The 8,224-nt window shown below is 58.4% G+C and overlaps 1 non-coding gene across 1 annotated transcript; it reads right to left on the bottom strand.

The window, feature by feature from the left end:
• On the bottom strand, window positions 1-137 carry LOC140595824 (U4 spliceosomal RNA). The gene has a single exon (XR_011997709.1). It is a non-coding gene; the product is annotated as a U4 spliceosomal RNA (small nuclear RNA).
• Window positions 138-8,224: the final 8,087 nt, after the last annotated feature.

Genomic DNA, 8,224 nt, shown 5'->3' with positions numbered 1-8,224 from the left:
TCATAGGAAGGGTAGACAACACTTGGATCAAAACCTAACGTGGTAGGTACTGAATAAATGATACGATTCCGTGTATATCGATTAGCAATAATCGCGCCTCGGATAAACCTCATTGGCTACGATACTGCCACAAAGCTGATTCCGTGTATATCAGCATTAAATTTGTTACGCACCTAAAACGACCTCCTCTTAGCCTTTTAAATGTGACTTAGGTAATATGTTTGTATCCGTAGCTTAACTGATGAATTCTTAATATGCTGAAACTTTTTTAAGGATTGCAAGAGGAAGGCTGTTGTGGGAAGGTCTGGGTCCAGCGCGGGGGTCCCTCCACCTGCCGGGCCCCCCCGGACATGTGCTGGTTGCCTCCCACTTCCCTCCAACTAGGACCGTGGGACGCAGAGGCGGAGAGGACAGTGCGCATAGCACAGCTTCTAAAACGCAAACCTAGTGCCCAGGAGTGGAAGGGGGTTTGCGGGTGCTGGGTCCCCTGGCCCCCGCCCCCACCCGGCGCACTGCCCTTCTTGCTGCCTGGAAACCAGGAGAAGGAAGAGAAGCCCCAACACATGTTGGGTCAAGTGGGTCCTGCAGCCAGTGGAGGCCCCGGGGACTCACGGTGGCTCCCGCTGGGACAGACGCCCCCGTGGAGTGACAACCACACCCCCCACGGTGAGTTCTCCCCCTGGGCAGGTCCCTCAGCAGGTCCCGGACGCGAGCGTGCTCTGGTGGCCCAGGAGCTGGTTAAGAGGGTGGGCCCTGGGCTCCTCAGGCGACGGTCTGGAAGGCGCAGCCCCGGGGCTTGCCCCGGGACACGGGGGGTGCGTGGGCAGAGATCCACCAGGGACCGGGCTGTACCCGCCTGCCCATGACACCTCCAGACTGGGGAGGAGCCTTCTCAGCCTTGTCAGCTTTCTGCATCCTCAGAAGAAACTGGGGCTCAGTGGAGGCAGAGACTGCGCAGGTCAGGTCACTGCTCAGTGGCAAAGTCGGGGTCTGACCCCAGGTCTGTCGTCAGGGTCCAAGCTCTGACGGGGCTGCCACGCCGCCTTCACGCAGGACCGCGTGTGGAAATGCCTACTCTTCAGACAAGCAAGAGAGACACATTTTCTATGCAAAATTTAGGAGGCAGGTATTTCTTTTTGCAAATTCAGTATTTTTTTTTTTTTTAAGTAAGTCTTTGGGGAAGAAATGAGTATGTTTGATGCTTCCATCTTTATTTTCCCGAGCATTTCTAAAAGCAATGCCATAGGCAAACCCGAATTACCAAACTTGTGTGTTTCCTTGTAAATAAAAACCAATCAGAAATCCATCATTTAGAAAGTACTCGGTGTTTCTACCCACAACAGCCAAAGGCTTTATGAAGAAGTGGCTGGACCTGCATTGCCCGTGAACGAGACTCTCCTGGATCACGCATGTGGGAAAGACGCTTCCTCAGGGGCCAGGGCATCCCGCTTGCTGTTGCCGGAAAGCAAACTGCCCCAAAGCTTGGGGGCTCAGATCCTATCCGCTCAGGACTTGGGCTGCGCCTGGAGCTACTCTTTGCCCCACGTGGTGTCCATTGAGGTCGTCGCTGGCCTTCGGTTGGCCCCTGAGCCGGGCCGGGTGGCCTCGCTCACACGTCTGGGGCCTTGGAGACGAGTGCAAGGCCGGGCTGAGTCCACACTGGCGCCGAACGTGGTCTCTCCGGGGTGGTTCCAGCACGGTCAGCTTCCCACACGGGGCTGCCTTTCTCCGGGGGGCATCGAGGGCCAGGTGGACGTTGTGTGGACTCTTGACCTGGCTGGATGTCGTGTGGGTGACTCAGCACCTTCCGTTGGTTATGGGCGGGAGGAAGGCAGCCCAGAACCCCGGGGAGGGGTTTAGACCTGACCTCATGGGGAGAGGGGGCCAGAGAAGACCACATGGGAAGGGAGAGCTCGCCGGCCCCCCTGTGCCTGCGCCCCATGCACCTGCACCTGCACCGCCTGGGACCGCCAAGGCCTCCCCGACCGTGCAGGTAGCGCCAGGGTGTCCACCCGCGAGGGGCCGCAGGCGAGCCTCCTTGAGGGTGACTGAGGTCTCAGGAGGAGCCGCGAGGCCGGACTCCACGCCCTTCCCCTGGGGGGGGGGGCGTCTCTGCTATTCAAAGTGGGGAACGGGGAGCAGGGTGGGCGTTGCCGAAGCAGTTCTGAAGCCCACTCGAGCCCACGTCCCCAGGGCCACGGGCAGGCCTGGGAGTGTCCTCCAAGGCAGGGACCTTGGCTCCATCCTTCCCTTTCCCTTCCCATAAGGAGCCGCCCCGCTTGCCCCTGAGTGGTCGCTTAGTGTGTGGCCCCCGGCCTCGCCCCACCGTGCGCTGTGGGTGCTGACCCCGGGATCCCGGGCCCCCCAAACCCCCTGCTCTCCAGCCACGAGACTGCCATGGCCCACGGCCACAGGGCCCGACGGCTGCGGGGCGAGGCGGGTGCGCAGGGCCCACGGAGGCCGCGGTCCCCCCGTGTGGGCCTGAGCCCCAGAGGCGGGTGTCCCCAGCCTTGGCGGCCCAGCCGCGGGGACCTGCCTTCACCCTGAGGCTCCTCTTGCCGAGTCTCCTGCCGGGAGAGGCCGCGGCCCGGACATCAGGTGGGACCCCTGTCCCCTGGGCTGCCCCCGAGGCCGCCCACGCCCCTGCTCCCGACTCGCTGTGCCTGGCAAGCTGCCCTCGGCTCCTCGCTGGGACCTGCGGTGGCCCCTCGGAGCCCTGCCCGCCCTCACGCCGTGGGCTCCGCGGCCGCCCCGCAGCTCCCCCCGGCCGAGCCCGAGCCCGATCATGAGCCTTGACCCCGACCCCAACCCGGCCCCTGAGCCCTCAGCCCGAGCCCGAAGCCCCAAGCCCTGTCCCCGGCCCTGACCCTGAGCCCAACCACAATCCAGACCCTGACCCCCGACCCTGACCCACGAGCCCCAAGCCCCAAGCCCCGACCCCACCCTGAGCCCTGACCCCTCCCCGACCCCCACCCTGACCCTGAGCCCCACCCGAGCCCATGCCACAGCAGCCACGGGAGTGCCTGTGGCAGGTGCTCGCCCCGCTCGGCTGGAGCGCTCTGCGGTGGGTGCGGGGTGTGGGGCCCGGCTGGCAGTAGGAACACCCTCAGGCGGGGTGACAGGCGGGCTCACTGCGCCTCCTCGGTGGCCTGTGCGGCTGCTGAGACACGACCTGAGCTGGGCTCCGCGGGGCTAGTCGGGCCGCCCCCCCCGGGCCACGCCGCCCCCTCATGACTGCTCCCCGGGCTCCGGGCAAGCGCGCGAGCCCACCCACTCCGGCTCCGAGCACGGGGGCCCCGGGCCTGTGTCTCGCTGGGGAGGGTGTCAACTCCCAGCCACTTGGGCGGCTGCACAGCCCGCAGCCGGGGCGTCCACGCGCGGTGGAGGGCACACGCCTCACCGAGGGCGTCGTGGAGGTTCCGTTCAGTTGAGCGACACTCCACATTGTGCGAGTTGCGTGTAGCACACCGATGTTGTCCTTTAGGGATAGGGAACATTCCAGCATCCCAGAAGCCCCTTCTGCCCCTGCCCTTCGCTAGGCGCCCTCCTCGTACTCGGCCCTCGATGGAGAGACGCATTTTTCGGAGACGGTCCACGCCTGTGAGACGGTCACTGAACTACGGGATAGGCACCTGCTTAGTCTACTCGGAGCTTCCGCACAGCTTTGCACGCCCCCAGTTACACCAGTTTGCACGTCCCCAGCGAGAGAGGAGAACTGACGCCCAACGTACTCACCAGCACCAAGCATGTTTGGTCCTTGAGAGCTCACCCATTCTGACGAGTGTGTGCGGACGTCTCCTCGTGGCTTTTTTTTTTTTTTTTTTTAAGATTTAATTAATTTATTCATGAGACACAGAGAGAGGCAGAGACACAAGCAGAGGGAGAGGCCGGCTCCCTGCAGGGAGCCCGATGCGGGGCTCCTCCCGGGACCCTGGGGTCACGCCCTGAGCCCAAGGCAGACGCTCCACTCGGGCGTCCCTCCCCGTGGTTTTCATTGCATCCCCTGAAGCGTCAATTATGTTTGCTGCACACCGAGGTGTCCCAGCATTTAGTGTTCTAGAACGACAATCGTTTATTTAGCTCATGAATCTGTGCATTGGCTGTTTGGAATTTGTTCATTGGGGCAATTCTGTTTTCTTTCCTTAGAGAGAGAGGCAGAGAAGGGGAGGGTGGAGCAGAGGGAGACGGAGAGAGAGAATCCTAAGCAGGCTGCGCACCCAGCACGGAGCCTGACATGGGGCTCAACATCATGACCCGAGCTGAGATCACGAGTCAGGTGCTCAAGCGACCGGCCGCCCAGGGCCCCAGCTGGACGGTCCTAACACTGGCCTCACCTGGCCTCACCTGGCCTCACTCAGCCGTAGTCGTGATCGGCCATCTAGGTGGTTCTGCTGACGGAGGACGGAGGAGGCTGGTTGTGTGCGCATGGGACGCGGTCCAGAGGGTGAGCATGGAGGCTGAACGACCTCTCGACCCCTGAACTTGGAAACGAAACAAGATCACTCTTGCTACCTCCGCAGGTCCGTCACCAGGCCGGGCCACGGTTCAGAGGCCCAGCCCTTCTGGAAGAAGCTGGAGAGCATAATGGCCATTGGGGGAATCTCCCACAAAATACTTCGACTCCTCAAACACGAGGCATCGCTCACCGTGTCTCATTCAAGCCCGAAGCCCAGGATCTCACGATCCGCAGGTTCAGCTCTTGTCGCAGAGGTCTGTGCAGCGGGACAAGTCACCTGTGCCTCCCGCGCACACACCTAGCATGTGCTGGGGAGTCGGGGGTGACCCAGCGGACGCTCCACCCGGCAGGTGTGGACTACGAAGCACGGATGCATTGCTGGCTCGCCACGGCCTGGAGCCCGCGGGGTGGTGGTCCCATTCCCTGTCCAGGGCAGTGCATCCGCTTTGATTGGAGCCTGGTTCTGCTCCTTGCAAGGGGCTCACGGATGCAGCGTCCTCCTGGGAGGGGCCCCCAGCCCGCTGGTCTCTGCCCCAGAAGGAGCGGCCCATGTTTGCTGCTCAGTGGCCTCAGCACGACAGTTGCCCACAAGAACGGGGTCCCCAGACAGCTCTTACTTCATTTTGAGCTATCTCAGTCCCCTTTACTCCAAGCCGGTGCTGTTCGTGCCGACATGAATTTCCCGAGAAGGGTCCACTCTGTGCGTGCGCTGCCATCTGTATATCCCTCCTCCTGTTGACTCGCACTTGCCACGTTTTTGCTGTTGTAAATAAAGTTGCTACGAACATTCTTGGATGAGGCATTTTTTGGATGTATGTTTTCATTTCTCTTGGACAAAGCTCTCCTCCTGGACCGCAGGGTGCCTGTGTGTAAGCCGTCAACACTCGTCAGTCGGAGCTCCAACCCCAGTGGGACTATTCGGAGCCCGGCCTACGTGGGCCGTAATTAAGGCTGATGAGCTCGTAAGCGTGGGGCCCCAACCGTATAGAACTGGCGAACTTTATGAGAAGAGGAAGGGAGGCTAGACTCCGTCCCGGGAGGACGCGGAGAACGCAGCCATCCACAGGCCGGGCGGAGAGCTCTCCCCAGAACCTGACGTCGCCAGCACCTTGATCCTGGTTAGCTGTTTCCGGAGCTCTCACAGGGAAACGTCTGCTGTTGAGGCCAACTAGTCGCGCTGTCTCGTCCCGGCAGCCAGAGCACAGTTCTATGGTCTGCTAACCTTTTTAAGAAGGGGCCCAACAGGGCATCCGGGTGGCTCAATGGTTTAGTGCTGCCTTGGGCCCAGGCCATGACTCTGGGGTCCTGGGATCGAGTCCCACGTCAGGCTCCCGGCATGGAGCCTGCTTCTCCCTCTGCCTGTCTCTCTCTCTCTCTCTCTCTCTCTCTCTCTGTGTCTCATGAATAAATAAATAAAATCTTTAAAAAAAAAAAAAAAGAAGGGGCCAAACATTTTTCCATAGTGGCTGTACTATCTTATACTTCCTCAGCAATGTATGGTAATTCTGGTTGCCACGTTCATGCCAACATTTGGGTATGTTTTTAATTTTAGCTGTTCTGTTTAAAAGTTTCGCACTGGGGTTTTAATTTTCATTTCTCCAAGGATTAACAATGTTTATTACCCACAATTCTTGTAGGGCACGTGCCCAGGGCTGCACAGTGAGGCCATGGGGCGGGGGCAGGGAGGAGAGGACAGAGTGTGGGCCTGTGGGTCTGCCTTTATTGGGGTCAAGGCTTGTGGCCTAGGGTTTCGAGGGTTCAATCTTTACTGGTGAATTTGAAGCATGAAAGTAGGAATTAATTGCAGGAAAGGAAATGAAGTGATCAAAAGGTCAGGTCAACTGGTGCTTTTTTAAAAAGAAATTCATGTGTGGGTGGCCTCATGGCTTCTCATCTGGTGTGTAGCTAGCAATGTGTTTCCTAGATATGGATGTCTGAATCAAAAGCTTACATTATAAAAATTACATTATAAAAAGGTAATTACAACACTATATGTGGGTTTTAACTATATATATGTGTCTATATATTTTAAATATTTTATTATTTTTTATTTTTTTAATTTATTTTTTTTGTTAACTTTTATTTATTTATGATAGTCACAGAGAGAGAGAGAGAGGCAGAGACATAGGCAGAGGGAGAAGCAGGCTCCATGCACTGGGAGCCCGACGTGGGATTCGATCCCAGGTCTCCAGGATCGCGCCCTGGGCCAAAGGCAGGCGCTAAACCGCTGGGCCACCCAGGGATCCCTAAATATTTTATTTTAGAGATAGGGAGAGCAAGCAGGAAGGGGGAGGCAGTGGGCGAGGGACAAGCAGACTCCACCTTGAGTGCAGAGCCTCATGTGGGGCTCGATCCTACAACCCTGACATCATGACCTGAGCCGAAATCAACACCCAGCTGACTGAGCCGACCAGTCACCCTACACGGGTTCTTTAACAAGTTCATTTTTAATGTTTTGCTCCTAGCCAAAAAACAATACACTTATTTTTATGATCTTACTTATTTGAGAGAGAGACAGTGAGGACGGAGACAGAGAGAGAGAATCTGAAGCAGACTCCACACTGAGCACAGAGCCGGACACAGGGCTTGATCCGGTGACCCTGAGATCACGACCTGAGCTGACACGGAGAGTCAGATGTTCAACAGGCTGAGCCAACAGGCGCCTCTAAAGAAATCCACTTATTTTCCCATGTCGATCTTTATCCTACAATCCTGCTAAATCCACCTATGTATTCTAATAGTTCCGTGATTCCTTAGGCTGTTCCGTGCAAACAACCTGCTCAGCTGTGAAGGCACACAATTTTGTTCTGACAGTTATTCCTCTTAGTTACTGCTTCACTAGCCTACTACTGTGCTGGCCGGGATTCCCTAAAAAATGTTGAGTACAAGTAGTGAAAGTGGAAACATTTGCTTTTTTTTTTTTAAAAGATTTTATTTATTTGAGACTGAGAGAGCGGAAGATGGGGCTAGGAGCCGACGTGGGGGGCTCATCCCAGGGCCCGAGGGTCACAACCTGGGCCCAAGGCAGAGGCTGAGCCACCCGAGCCCCCAGGCGCCCCCTTTGCAGCTTGACGAGATGAGCACTGGGTGTTATTCTGTATGTTGGCAAATTGAACACCAATAAAAAATAAATTTATTATTAAAAAAAAAAAAAAAGCCCGACCCGCACTGTCCCCTGGTGCCCTGCTGGTCTGCACTGTGACCCCGACCTGCTCTCCCGGGACCACAGCGCCCCCACCTGCAGCCCCGGGCGGCCCGCGGGGGCGGCGCTGACGTCACCCCATCTCAACCTCAGCCTCCTCTGGGCGAAATGACGTCACTGCGGCCTCCAGTTGTCAAGGGAACAGATGACCAAGTAGTTCTCACTGCACAGCAGAGATGGGAAAATTGAATTATTACCGAAAAGCAGAAGTAGGTCCTGCTCCAGAACCCTGGAGTCACCCACAATGTCACCCACGATCCTCACGCTAGGGTGGGCCCGCGCCCGCTGGCCCCGCCCCAACCCAGGCCCCGCCCACATGTTCCCGGCCCCGCCCACCTGTCCCTTCGACCCCGCCCCCTGCCGCTTAGGCCCCGCCCCTCTGCCCCTCCACCGATTCTGACCCCCTAGGCCCCGCCCCTATGCCCGGCCACGCCCCCGCCCCCTCCTCCACCCGGCCCCGCCCGAACCGCATCGTCGGCGCGCACGAAGGCGGGCCCGTGGAGTGCGCCTGCGCGGGGCCCTGGTCCCCACGCCTGGGCCTTTGCCGAGACGGGCCTGAGTGACTG

This window comes from Vulpes vulpes, chromosome 15 (genome assembly GCF_048418805.1).
Source record: "Vulpes vulpes isolate BD-2025 chromosome 15, VulVul3, whole genome shotgun sequence".
Taxonomy (NCBI): Eukaryota; Metazoa; Chordata; class Mammalia; order Carnivora; family Canidae; genus Vulpes; species Vulpes vulpes.
The sequence above is the reverse complement of the archived record's forward strand: the minus strand, read 5'-3'. Positions and strand labels throughout refer to the sequence as shown.